The following is a 13,635-nucleotide window of genomic DNA, read 5'->3' as shown; positions in this document are numbered from 1 at the left end:
GACACAAGATCCAGAGGAAGGACTGCCTCAACCACCCAGGAGGAGGTCTCTCCATCGCACGCAAGAACTCTCTCCTACTCCCCACCACCAGCACGAATGACTCCTTGTGCCCAACGAAATACCTCCATTTCCAGATCAGCCCCAGAACGACCATACAAGGACCTCGAACCATGTTAACCATAACAATCACCAACCTCATTGCACCCCACGCCATCGCCTCCATGGACTACATACTGCTACGAGACCTAAACTTCCACCTTAGCAACCCCAACTCCTACGCCCTCCTGGACAACCTCACTAACATCAGACTGATATAACACAATATGGCATAACATATTTTGCATTCTAAATAGGCCTCTTTTACTAGTGTGACATCATAGGGATCTCTTTTTTACTGCAACCTTATAACGTGTCCTTCATGATTGAAATAAAAAGGTATAACTATATTAGTGTGAGTTGAAACAGGGTGGTTAAAACGTGAACAAGACTATTAGGATGTGGGAATATAGTTGTTGGCAACACTGGCAAATCAGATAAATATGTGTATTAATAGATGTGCTTTAGAGATTTAAAATAATATATTAACCATTACTCTGTAGGATGGTTGTGTCCTTCAGCGCGAAAAATTATAGCACATTAAGGATAATGGTTGTATAAGCTATTTGATTGACAATTTCAATAATCCATACCTTGGGTAATTAAGCATAAAAATGGGACCACCACACCACTGAACAACGATTTAAATCTGTAATACTTTAAAACAATTTCAAATTCTTCAAACCAGATTTCAAAATTGAACCTAAATATAGTTTGTGGGAGTAAATCATTATGTAAACAAATAACACTTGTTACCATGTGTGCTCATATAACATTAAATTCGCCGGAAATGTGATAAAAAGAGTATGGACTCACAAGGAAAAACAAGTTGACAGAATAATACAGTGTATTACAAGAGAACTTATCGGTACAAGTTCATTGAGAACATGAGCCAGCCACATACATGGCTGACACATTCACAGCTGATCTGTCTGCTATATTTCAACATTTTCCATAGAAGTTGCGGAACTAGCGTTGCTTATGAGATCTTTGGGCCGAGTTTGTAACCTGTTCCTCTGTTTCAATGTCAAAGAATAACTAATGTACAATAATGCTCTACAGAACTGGCTCGCAGATTCATGGAACAACGTTTCAATTGTTACCCAACTCAAGAGACCAAATGTCTATGAATAAATTCCATCTTCTATCACTGGCCGATAACAAACGGTAAAATATATCTGTGAATTAGGCACGTTTAGCTTCAAGGCAGTACTGGATGCATCACTCATAACAACGCTAATTATTATTGTGAAACCACAGCTACTTAGTTGCATGTGAACCTATGCACTGAACGTCCAAAATAGTGTCCACAAAATTAGAAAATTGTGTAGTGGAACACCTGTCAATTATAATATCTTTTGTACTCTTACACACAAAAAAAGAAAGTGAGAAGACGGAAAGTAAAGAAGGTAGACGAAATTAACGCAAAATGTTAAGGAAACGTAAGGGGACACAAAATCTTTAATAGATCTTAAAAGATGGAAAGGACATTTAATACGAATGAGCGAAAGACTGCGTGGGATATATGAAAGAAGGGATCATAACGTATGAACTACTAACACAGACTGTACAAAAAAAATAAAAAGAAGACATCCAAAAGGGAGAACGTAAGGAAGATAAAAACGAGAACACAATATTTGTAAATATTATAAAAACAAGCGGCAAATGACAACATACGTAAAAGAGCACTGAAGGGTAAAGGTAAAAGAGGCAGAAGTAACAATAAAAAGCGGGGAGCTAACGAAAATAAGAGGAAGCACGAAAGGAAAGCCGAATCCTTGTGTTAAGGATAGAAAGAAAGCGCACGCAGCGAAATAAGTGCAGAAAACGCACAGAAGCAGGTGCACCAGAGCGGTCTGCGAGCTCCGAGAGCGTGACAGTCTCATGATAATACAGATGTGCGCACACTACATGCCATCACGCCCCACCTTCCCCGTGCCTGGCATCCGACATTTCACAGCGCCGCCCCTACCGCCGACAACTGCTGGTAAAGTACAACCTATGGCAGGTGCCTTCGCTGGCAGTCACTTCGTGTAGTCCATAACGCAACTCCCCTTCCCCGACTCTCTTAATTAGCCCAGCATCAGACTCACCTGCCGGGTGCGGCCAACAGAACGGCGTCTCCGGCCAGCCCCGGCTCCCCCTGTGGCGCAGTCGCTGCAGTCAGAGCCGGCTCCCGACTAGTTCAACTTTCATAGAAGGTAGGAGGAGAGACCAGTTGAGCATCCCATGCTATAGACATAGAAGGCGGACAGGCCTTGCTCTTCGAACACGACCCGCCCACTTTGACGAAAATAATGGCCATTTTGAAGTGTGTCACTTCATGAATATCATCAGTAAACAGTTAATGAATGTTTTGGTTAAAATACAATTTCTTTACTTAAATATCGTACCATCTGTTTAAAGGCTTATGAATTTGAGCTGTCAGTTTAATGCTATATTATATTTCAGTTGGTTGGTATTTGTGTTGTTGTACAATATAAACGGTGTTTGACCTGTTCTGAAATTGCACAGCAACTTGCATTTCTCACACAAACATTCATGATCACACAAAGACAAATAATATTTCTGGTCTTCTTTTGCATGCGGTATGTCGATACTTCACACCTAGAAGCAAAGGGACCAAAGTGTATTCGACTGGTAGCCGTTATGATTGGCTCTTATTTCTTTCGGCGATCACATGCAGCAAATAGGAGATACCTCTCTTTAGCTACGCACTAATTGCAGGCTTTGCAGCCTTTTGCAGAGGATGTCTCTCTATTGCCAAATTCATATTTGGTGCTGCAGGTGTGATGCAAAGCTTAAATATCCCATAAAAGGCATTATACTAATATACGATTGGAAATGTAATATCGGATGTAACTAACTATAATACACGAATGAGCCACCAAGGCAAAATAATACTACACTCACACACACACACACACACATATATGTATGTGTATATATATATATATATATATATATATATATATATATATATATATATATGTCTAAAGTAACAAAATACGAGAAAAGTAAACGATATCCCTGTTCCCAAAAATGTGTAAACTAAGTACCTACCCACACTAAAACAGTTCAATAAAATATTGCATCAATCCAAAATACTGGCAGAAAAAAATAAAAACATTATAACAAAAAATAACATGCTTCCCAAAAACAATAAATAGAAACAAATTATCTATGTGGATACAAAACAAACATTTAAAAACTCCCTAGATATACATAGGGGGAAGAAAAAGGGTAACCACAAGGAATATAAAATATTTAACTAAATTAAAATAAATAAATCATGATCAATGGAGCCTGTGTATTTAAAATAAATAATAGTGCTTTAAGATTTCAGCAGTGATGTCTGGTGATCTTTCCAAGGATTTTAAATATCCTTCCTAAATTTCACAAAAAAGAGCACACCTTTCTCCCCCAAAGATAGTCCAGCAGGATTCCGGTTCCGGCAGTCGTTTAGTTCGTTTCAAAACTTTATTCGATTAAAAAAAAAGAATCATAAAAGTCAAACAATTACATGTACAAACATAGTTTAGAGTTCATTTTTTAAAAACAATTTCACAATTATAACATTAATCTAATACAGAACATTGGTTAAAAATGATCACAGTTAGAACCCATAATTTTTACTTTCTATCTAATTTAGGTGGTTCATAGATTCATCATACCAGGGGATACATTAAGGGACAGGGAAGTAATATACATGGGGCCAATTTTAACCATAACGTTTTCTAATCAAAAGTGAGACTCGAATAAAGTTTAGCATTGCACAACAGACGCTAGATGAGGATAGCGATAACAGATGGTCATATCCCTCTTTATAGTTACATGGATGTTTTTCCTTAAGGGTCGGCTTAATAAACCTGATTCTCGGATCCTTGTATAGAGGACAGAAGAGAACCAAATGCATCGTACTTTGGCTGTCTTTATTATTGCAAGGACAGGGGGGGAGTCTCTCACACCAACCCCCCTGTTTAGGGACGCAAAAAGGAAGTGCAAGATGTGCAGCCTAAACCTTGTCAAGTAAAATCGCCATTGTAGATGATTTGTAAAGGTTAAATAAAACCGATGCTGTAAAGAAGCCTTAGGAACATGGGGGCTGACCAGGGAGTGTGCCAATGAGGATTTCCAGTAGCTAGATTTAATAACAGCTTTGACATCTCCCTGTATATTTTCGGGGTTATCAAAGAGGTCACCCAGGCCTAGTTTATGTAGCATTACATTGACATAAGATAGCCAGGGGATCTGTTTCATGTTGCCAGTTTTAAACAGTCCCAGAGGATATCTCTGGAAAGTTGTAAGTCCTCTGATAACCAAATTTTACCCCATAATAATAAAGGGGAAAGACGAATGGTGTCACTCACGTAACTCAAGCCTATCTCATCATGGGCAAATCTATTTGAAGAACTTGATGGGATAGCTAATACACGCTTTAAAAATTTGTTCTCCATAATTTGTATCGTTTCAGGGCTTTCGGTCCCCCAAACCCCTGCCCCATAGGTGGCTACTGATAGACATTTTGCTTTGTACAGGGTTTTTAAGTGTGTAACAGGTTTTTGGCCTAGTTTACCACAGAAACGAAACAGACCTTCAATAGAGCGGCTAGCACTCAAGACTCGAGTCTTCATTAACGGGGCCCAGCTTAATTTGTTTTTGAAAAGGTTTCCCAGGTAGTTGAAATTTTCAACCTTTTCAATGGTAGAGTTGTTTACTACAAACTTTCTGGTTTTGGTGCCCTTTGGGCCACAGACCATAGCAAAGGATTTAGAAAAATTAACCTTCAGGTCTAGGTCCAACATACATTTATGGAAGGCATCAAGATAGTGCTGCATACTGTTTCCTGTGAGAGTCATTAATACCGTGTCGTCGGCGTAAGAGAGCATCGGTATGCTCCTGCCGTTGACCTTTGGAAAGTCATTGCAGTGGTCCAACAGGTATTTTTCCAGGCCATTGGTGTACACAAGAAACAAAAAAGGGGCTAGTATGCACCCCTGTCGGACGCCCTCAGTCGAGGGAATAGACTTAGTTTTCTCTCCCCCTGGGCCGAACCTTATGGCTACAGTGGTGGATTTGTGGAGTCTGCGAAGCAGAGTAACCAGGGGTTCCTCGAATCCCATATCCTCCATCAATTGCCACAACTTGCTCCGACACACAGTGTTGAATGCACTAGAGAGATCCATGAAGGCAAGATGGATGGAAGAATTCCTTGCCTTCATGTATTTCCCTATGATCAGGGCCAGGTTCAGGCACTGTTCGACAGTACCTTTGCCTTTTCTGAACCCATATTGGGAGTTCACAATAAAACCCACCGAGTCTGCCCATGTTTCCAGTCTGGCTAAGATGACCCTACCCAATATCTTACATGAAGCATCAATTAATGAGATTGGGCGATAGCATCGGGGGTCAGATCTGTCACCTTTCTTAAAAATTGGCACCACTATTGCCTCCTTCCATGATGCCGGAATACGGCCAATAATAGCTGCTCTAAAAACATTTAACAACAGGGGGCCCCAGATCTTAACGTTATGCTTAAAGAAGTCCAGGGGCACTAAGTCAGGGCCGGGTGCTTTTAGCGGTATGCCTTTCAACAGGGCTTCCTCCACCTCTTGCAGGGTAAGCGATAAGCTCAAGGACATAGAGGATTCAGAGACCACCAATTCACTGGCGTCTCCTAATGATAGTTCATTAGGCTGAATTCCATGTGGGTTAAAGATGTTCCCGAAGTGTGATTCCCAAGTATCGCATGCAATCTGCATCACAATATTGTTTTTACCATTACATGTGAAAAGAGGGCGATTAATAACTTCCCAAAAAAGCCTACTGTCCTTCAATTCCGAGGCCTTTTCTAGATCTTCCCAGGCTTGGTTTTTTAGGTCCAGCTTCCTTATTCTTATGGCTTCTTTATAAGCCAGTCTAGATGCTCTAACTAGCTCAATATCCCTAGGTTTTTGTTTTAGTGCCACTTTCAGCGATCTATGTGTTGCCGAGCATGCAGCATCAAACCATCTGGGACCTAGCCTTTTATTTTTCCCCAGAGGTTTTGTGAGGCGTTCAGCTACATGCCCACATAAGGATTCAAAGTTCCCTATAACCTTTTCTGGGTTAGCTATAGATGAAAGACATGCCTCATATTCGGAGCTGTATCCATTTAGGATCTCTGCCTCAAGACCTGCTGCATCTATTTTACCCCATTTGAGAGTGATTCCTTGATTTCTATTATACTTTATAGGTTGCTCCCAGACAGGATATCTGGTTTTAACAGGACAAAGCAGGGATAGGATTAATGGGTTATGGTCACTGGCAGCATTAGCGGTTACTTCCAATTTCTCAACATAATGAAAATACCCACTAGAGACAATGGCAAAATCAATAAAACTCATCGTACCTCTATTTCCCTGGAAGGTTGGTATAGGAGCTGAATTTGGACCAACCCAGGGTTCCACTATACATAGATCGTTAAGAATAATGATGTTATTTAAAGCGTCCCCCTGGGGTGTATGTTTGAAGTGTGTCAAAGGATAATCGTAGGAGTCTTTCAAACCACACACCTTCGAGTCCCCATGAGTGCATAGCGAACAATTGAAATCTCCTACCCAGATGACAAAAAGTAGGGGTTGCTCGTGGTGTGCCTTGGCTATGACCTCCTCCAGTTTTGACATTACAGTTGTTTCGCTATTATCAAAGATGTTATAGTACCAATTAATCAATAACAATGGTTCAGGGAATAAATAATCCAGCATTAGCACTTGAAACCATGGGGTGTCGGCTATCTTAGAGGTCGTAGAATTACATAGTTTTAACGAAATTGCCGTCATTAAGCCACCTTTTGCCCTACCCGCTTGTGATGGTACCGCTAGTGTGTTGAAGGCTTGAAAACCCTCAATGTTCTGAATAGATCTACTCCATGTTTCCTGGAGAGACAGAATGTCACAAACACCCACAAAGTCTAACCAAGCCTCATCCTCCATTCTTGAGGCAAGCCCAGCAATGTTCCAGGAAATTAGGCTCAATCTTAGTTCACTTTGGTTCTTTCTGGGAGATTCAGGTAGTACTTCCAAGTTTGACCTTGAAATAATTGGGCTAAGTTCGCTTTCCTTAGAAGGGCCAGCCTTTGGGGCTTGGGGGTTGGAAGTAAGGTCATCACCAACGAAGTCAGTTTCCCGTAAGCTATCGTTACGACTTTTTCCCTTCTCCCTCTGGCTGGACTCACCTACTATCAGAGTGTTATCAGGAGAATTTTGTGATGGTCAGTCTAACTCTTCCATGCCCACCAGTGGATCAAAGCGGTTTCTTAAGGGGATGTTATATGGGAACCATCCTAGGTAGTTTTCTCCCTGAAATCTTGGTCTTGAGTCGTTATACCAATTTTGGAAGGAATTGTTATTGTTATAAATTGGTCCCCTAAAGAAACCATCCCCCTGTTGCAGAGTTCCCAAATAGTTTTGGTTTGGCCTTATGGCCCTATTTCTCCGAGCCCACTCAGGATATGTTTCTCTGTGAAAAGTCTGCCCACTGTTCTTGTGAGTCGAGATCGGGGGAACAAGGTTCAAAGTTGGATAGAAATATTCTAGACCTATACATTGGATATCCCCAACTCTAGCATATCTTGGCTTACAACAAATAATGTCTTTTACCCAAATATCACTAAAGTTGACCAAAATGCAGTCCCCCTCTAGGTCCTTCTCACTTGGGCCCACCCAGGGAACTCTACGCACACTAAGGATTTTTGTCTTAGAATCAGGGGGGAGTGGTCTGTTGTTATTGAGCCAGAATGTTACTTTGTTTTTTAACTCCTGATTTGTTTCTGTTTTGTTGGGAAAAACTGGGGGTACTCCTGTGAGAATTGCCATAAAAGGCAATCATTCTTGAGTCAGAACCATGTTTCTTGCTTGTCTCTGCAAATTTTCTATCTGTATCTCAATGCTCCTTGTGCTTCTCTTTTCCAGAGTGACTGCATATTTGTCATTTCAAGTTTCATTTCAAGTGTAGTGTTGTGTGATCATGTGCAGTAGGACCCTTGTGGTAATAGGCGGTCTCCTCACAAAGATACTTAATCAGTTTTTTTAACTATATATATATCCGGCCAGAAACGCGTCTGCCACATCGTTTCACAGACTACAGGAGCGCGTGTACATTTAGCCAAATAAATCCTTCATTTGAGCCCGGAGCATGTGTCCAGCTGATTTCTTCCTGAGGTCAGCATGGGTGGTTTGGGTGTAGCCGGTTTTTCGCTGATACCGGCAAGGGGCACGCCCTCTCGGTCTGGAGCTCTGCGAGATCAGCAAACGAATGGTGGAGTACGAGGAGTACATCACGGTGCCCCCCAAGCAGAGGTATTCTCCAATTAGTGTGTATCTGCGCGAGGGGAGAGAGGAGGCGGCATCAAGCTGCCTGATAAGGGCTCTAATGAAGGTTTTGGCCGGACCATTGTACCCAGGACCCCTGAGGTGGAATGCAGAAAGCGCCAAGAAATTGGGGGCATTAATTTGAGTCTGTGTCCCATACATCTGTATGCGGGACCTCGTGAACTGCAACATCCACAATGCAGTGTTCCTGGGCGGTGCAGCGCAATTAAGACACTCACCTGTGGGAGGAGGAGTCGAGAGACTGCTGTTAAGGGAGTGGTCTCTGGAGCCCACAAATTTTCACTTGCCTATGGGACCGGCACTGATGACGGCCATTCCGCCCAGAAACGCATCTGCCACAGCGTTTCACAGACTACAGGAGTGCGTGTACATTTAGCCGAATAAATCCTTCATTTGAGCCCGGAGCATGTGTCCTGCTGATTTCTTCCTGAGGTCAGCATTGGTGGTTTATATATTTTTATATATATATATATATATATATATATATATATATATATATATATATATATATATATATATATATATATATATATATATATATATATATATATATATATATATAGATCCACTGCTCCAAAAGAACACCAGCCAGTTGCACTCACTATCAAAGCGGGGGTGTACCCGCTGTTAATCGAGTCCACTGTCTATGTCAATGTAACACTGATGACGCTGTCAGCTTGTCATATATTTAAAAAAGGCCGCGATGCGTTATGTGGTGCAATGGAAAAAGGCTAAGTGCCGAAACGCATCTTGCTGGTGCTTGTAGGTTTCAAATAAAACACTGGAAACCTCCCCCTCGTGAGTGCTTTCGTCTTTCTTGGCGGCTGACTTTACCGCTATTTGGAAAGGACTTTGGGAGCTTGTATATATATATATATATATATATATATATATATATATTACCTACTGGCGGTCGCCAGTAGGTATATATAGTTAGGATTTTTTCCCTATGGGATTTTTGAAAATTCTATGTCTAATAACTTTAGCGTTTGTGGACGGAATTGGCTTAAATTTTCAGGAAAATGGCACATTTTGTTTCTGAGCAGCCCCTGAAAATTTGGGGGGGGGGTTCGTCAAGGGGGGGCCGAGAAAAAAGGGGGGTCCCAAAACGCGTTTTTCCCATGTTAATTTCCATAGGGCGGTTGGCCTCACTTTTAGCTCGAACGGCTGAATGGATTTGCACGAAACTTGGCAAAATTGTAGGGACTGTTAGCCCGATGTGCCTTTGCTAGGTCTCAATATATGTGCTCCAGTGGATTTTGAGAAATTAACGTTAAAAAAAAGATATATATCTGTGACAGCGCTCCGGTTAGCGCTCCGGTTCGCGTACTTGGCGCGAAACGGAGCTTTGCGAAGTGAAGCTGATTGGCTGTTCGGTGTCTGTCAACATTCTAAACAGTGCGGAGCGGCCGCCATGTTGTCTCTCGGTAGGATCGAGAGACAAGAGGAGGTCAAAACAAAGGGGGAAATTACCATAAGGGGGCATAGTAGATCCTCCTTGACCCCCTAGGTTTTATGTGGAGGTTTTAAAAGGGCCCGCAGGGCAAATAAAATTATTATTTTTTTTTTTTTGCGTGGGAAGCTCCCGGTTCGCGAACCGGGAAGCGTTCTGGGGAGCGTACTATAAGGAAAAAAGAATGATAGACTTTTCAAATACTGTATGTTAATTGTTTGTTGGTTTTGTGGATTTTTTTTTAATTTCTTTATTTTTTAATCAATTATTTATTATTGTGATTGTGTTTCATAATTTAATAAACTTTCTAACATTTCACTGTCTGAAATGTCATTATTTTCATTGAACATATTTTCTAATCTCTGAGGGTGTAAAATGTCCTCATTTTGAAGTAGGTCATCTACTGCTTGTACACATTGCAGTAGTTCTTCATCCCAAGTTTCATCCATAAATTCAATGTAATTTGGATCCATTAATTCTTGGCTGCTCTCTTGCAGGACAATTTGAAATTCAACTTTGTTTTCGCCTTCCATTTTGCCTGAAATTTGGATAAATAAAAATATATATTAGTAGAGATAGGGCACTGTTGGGATTAATTTTAGATAGGCAGTTTTTATCAGTGAATTTATCTTTGGGCAGTGTATAGTATCAGAGTGGAAGTAGGAATATAAAAAAGTGTATGTGATTTAACATAAGTATATTCATAATTATACAAGAGAAGCCTAACTCCATCCATAACTATAACAGAGAAGTCTATCTAAATCTATAACTACTACAGAGGGATAGTATATAACTATCAGAAAAAGTTTACCATATTAATTTATAGTGCACAATATACTTCATTTTTAAAAATAACAACTTACCTTAACAAAGAAGTTGAAGTGTTTAGTGAAAATTGAATTGAAATGTACAACAAGAAGTAGTAGTCAAAATGGCTGTGTTTCCTTCTCTTCCTTTATATATATTCAGGTATATAACCAATCAAATGTCAGGTAATAAAAGTAGAAAATGAAAGTAACATTTTCATTGGTTGTGAATTCCAACACTTCAGATGTGTTTTGTGAAGTAATTTACCTCAGGGTATTTAGATAGGTCTACAGGCTAAATGGCTAAATGGAATTTCAATCAAATTTGTGAAAATGAAAGGGATTGTTATGTAGTATGAGCTAATCTATATTTGGTGAGAGTGTCTCCAGTCGTTTTTCTGTAAATTACTTTCCCACCTTTTTTATTGGACCGCTTCCCGGGAAGTGTCCCGGTTCGCGAACCAGCAGCGTTACCGGAGTCCACCATTTTGTGTTTCGGTCGAATTAAGATACAAGATGGTGGGCAAATAATGTTCAGAATGGGTAGAAGGAGGCACGGTAGACGTATCTTGACCCCCTAGGTTTTCAGAGGGTGGCTGAGGAGGCCCATATGTGCGGGAAAAACCATTTTTTTTAGAAATTTTGCGCAGTTAGCTTCCGGTTCGCGTACCGGGTAGCGCTCCGGGGAGCGTAGTCTGTTGAAAATTAGAGAAAAAAGTTAGAGTAAAATAATAATTGTGAGTGATCAGATGTAGGGTAGCTCTGAGAAGAGCTTTTGGGTTTATGGTACATTTAGGTACTCATAAGTAGGTACCAATGCACAGTCTTAAATTCAAAATGAAAATTCTGTTGCCCTCATCTGAGAAGTGAACTCCATCTCCTCTGTAGATATCTTGCATGCAGTAACGCAAATTATTGTTGTACATGGAGCCCATTCCATGGTCTCTCATGTAAGCTGAAACAGATTTGTTTACATGCTTCCTCGACTTCTCAATTTGTGGACAAAATTGGTTGGACCACCTCCATTTCTGTCTTTGGCATATATTTGAATATACCAAGGCAGTTTGAGGAAAAAGTGCCATTAATTGCTGAAAGGTGTCCTTTAAAAGCATTTCCAGACCTACCCCAGTCAAAGTGCCCAAATCATTACCTCCACAGTGCACAATTAACAGGTCAGGTTTTGGCAAATGCATAAAGGTTTTCACCAATGGTATCAATTGGTGACATTTTAATCCTCTTTGGCCCAACCACTTAATTTCCACATCTTGTAAATTGAGGTTAGGTAAATTTCTGTTCTCAGCATACCTTTGAGCCCAGTAGATGTAACTATGTCCAACTATCCAGACATAAAACATGGTGAGAGAAGGTTGTGCTGCAGTCAGATGAAGTGTGGTAATGAAAGGGCAGTTGAAACAGTAGGAGTTTGTAAAAAAAAAACTGTGGATTTCCAGTGCTAATGATTCATTAGCAGTGATTGGTGCATTTCCATTTCTGAAAACAGAAAGTAAGGGTGCATGGATGTGTTCTTTGAAAGATGTAATTTGAATGGTCAAGGAAAAAACATTTAATGAAAGATTGCACTGGATACGCAGGTGCACTGAGAGTTCAGAGTTCAATTGAAACATTGGTGTGTGAACTTGCAAACATGAGAGGTCTTTCAGGAGGTGGTTGCTAAGCAAACAAGCACTGGCGTTGCCAATAGGTCTCGCAGTAGGAAAGTTGGAGCTATTAGTTTTGTAAATGACAAAGCCTTTTATGTTTTAAAAATGATAAAAAAATAAAAGGCATTGTTATTTGCAATTGTAATGGCTCTAACTTTCCTACTGCGATACCTATTGGCAACGTGAGTGGTGTTGCGTGTGTGAGTGGCGTTGCGTGTGTGAGTGGCGTTGCGTGTGTGAGTGGCGTTGCGTGTGTGAGTGGCATTGCCTGTGTGAGTGGCGTTGCGTGTGTGAGTGGTGTTGCATGTGTGAGTGGCGTTGCATGTGTGAGTGGCGTTGCATGTGTGAGTGGTGTTGCAGCTAAGACCATCCCGCAGTTACTTGAGTGGGGAAGCTTGTTTTCCGTGCGTCAGTGAGTGTACCAGAGTACTGGGTGGTGCGGTAGGTGTGTGTGCGCTGGTACTGGATGGTATGGTAGGTGTGTGTGCGCTGGTACTGGGTGGTGCGGTAGGTGTGTGTGCGCTTGCTTGAGTGTTTGTGTGTGAATGGTATGGCGATGTTTGTTTGGAGGTTAGGCGAATGTGTGGGCTGTGTGTTTGGCTGTCGGCACACGTGTATGGAATAATTATCTTTTTCTACAGTACTGACTACATGCTTCTACGTGTGGCTGGGCTTGGGGGCATTGGAGTTTGAAAGTAAGTATGTGTGCTTTTGGAGTGGATTACCGTGAATCACGCATTAAACACAGAACATGTAGCAAGGAAAACTTCAATGCAGAAACTACTTCAAGGTATGGCATCAATGTGAATGTCTAAGGAAAACAAAACCGGCATTAAAAAAACACTGACTGCTTCAGAGAAATGCACCGTAGGTCACACACAGAGAGGAAAAGGAAGTTAAACTTATAGGGATGTCTAAGGAAAACAGAACCGGCATTAAAAAAAACAACACAGACTGCTATAGAAAAATGTGCTGTATGTCATACACAGAGAGGAAAAAGAAGTTAAACTTACAGGGATGTGCTGAAGAGTCAACGTCCTCGATACAATCATTTAAAAAAAAGCCGCCATCGGCGGGCGGCAGGTTGCAATTCTGGGAAGATGGGGGGGGGAGAGAGGGAAATAGAATGAACACTTCTCGGGATTTGGGAGACTAAGGTATGGCAGTATGTGCGTCGGGGAGGGGGCCGCGCACTGGGTACAGGGAAACGGCAAATACCTGTGGGCTGTAGACAATCCAGCGTCCCA

The 13,635-nt window shown here is 41.2% G+C and overlaps 1 protein-coding gene across 1 annotated transcript in view; it reads right to left on the bottom strand.

Annotated features, from left to right (window-relative positions):
- Window positions 1–2,316, bottom strand: part of PIK3CB (phosphatidylinositol-4,5-bisphosphate 3-kinase catalytic subunit beta) — a 1,054,351-nt gene extending 1,052,035 nt beyond the window's left edge. Inside the window, exon 1 of the mRNA XM_086943780.1 lies at window positions 2,190–2,316. The gene's annotated coding sequence lies outside the window, so the exon portion shown is untranslated. The remainder of the gene's footprint in view (window positions 1–2,189) is intronic.
- Between the last annotated feature and the right edge of the window lie 11,319 nt (window positions 2,317–13,635).

The sequence above is a fragment of the Lissotriton vulgaris genome, chromosome 11 (assembly GCF_964263255.1).
Source record: "Lissotriton vulgaris chromosome 11, aLisVul1.2, whole genome shotgun sequence".
Classification (NCBI taxonomy): Eukaryota; Metazoa; Chordata; class Amphibia; order Caudata; family Salamandridae; genus Lissotriton; species Lissotriton vulgaris.
This window is presented reverse-complemented; position numbering and strand designations above follow the sequence as displayed.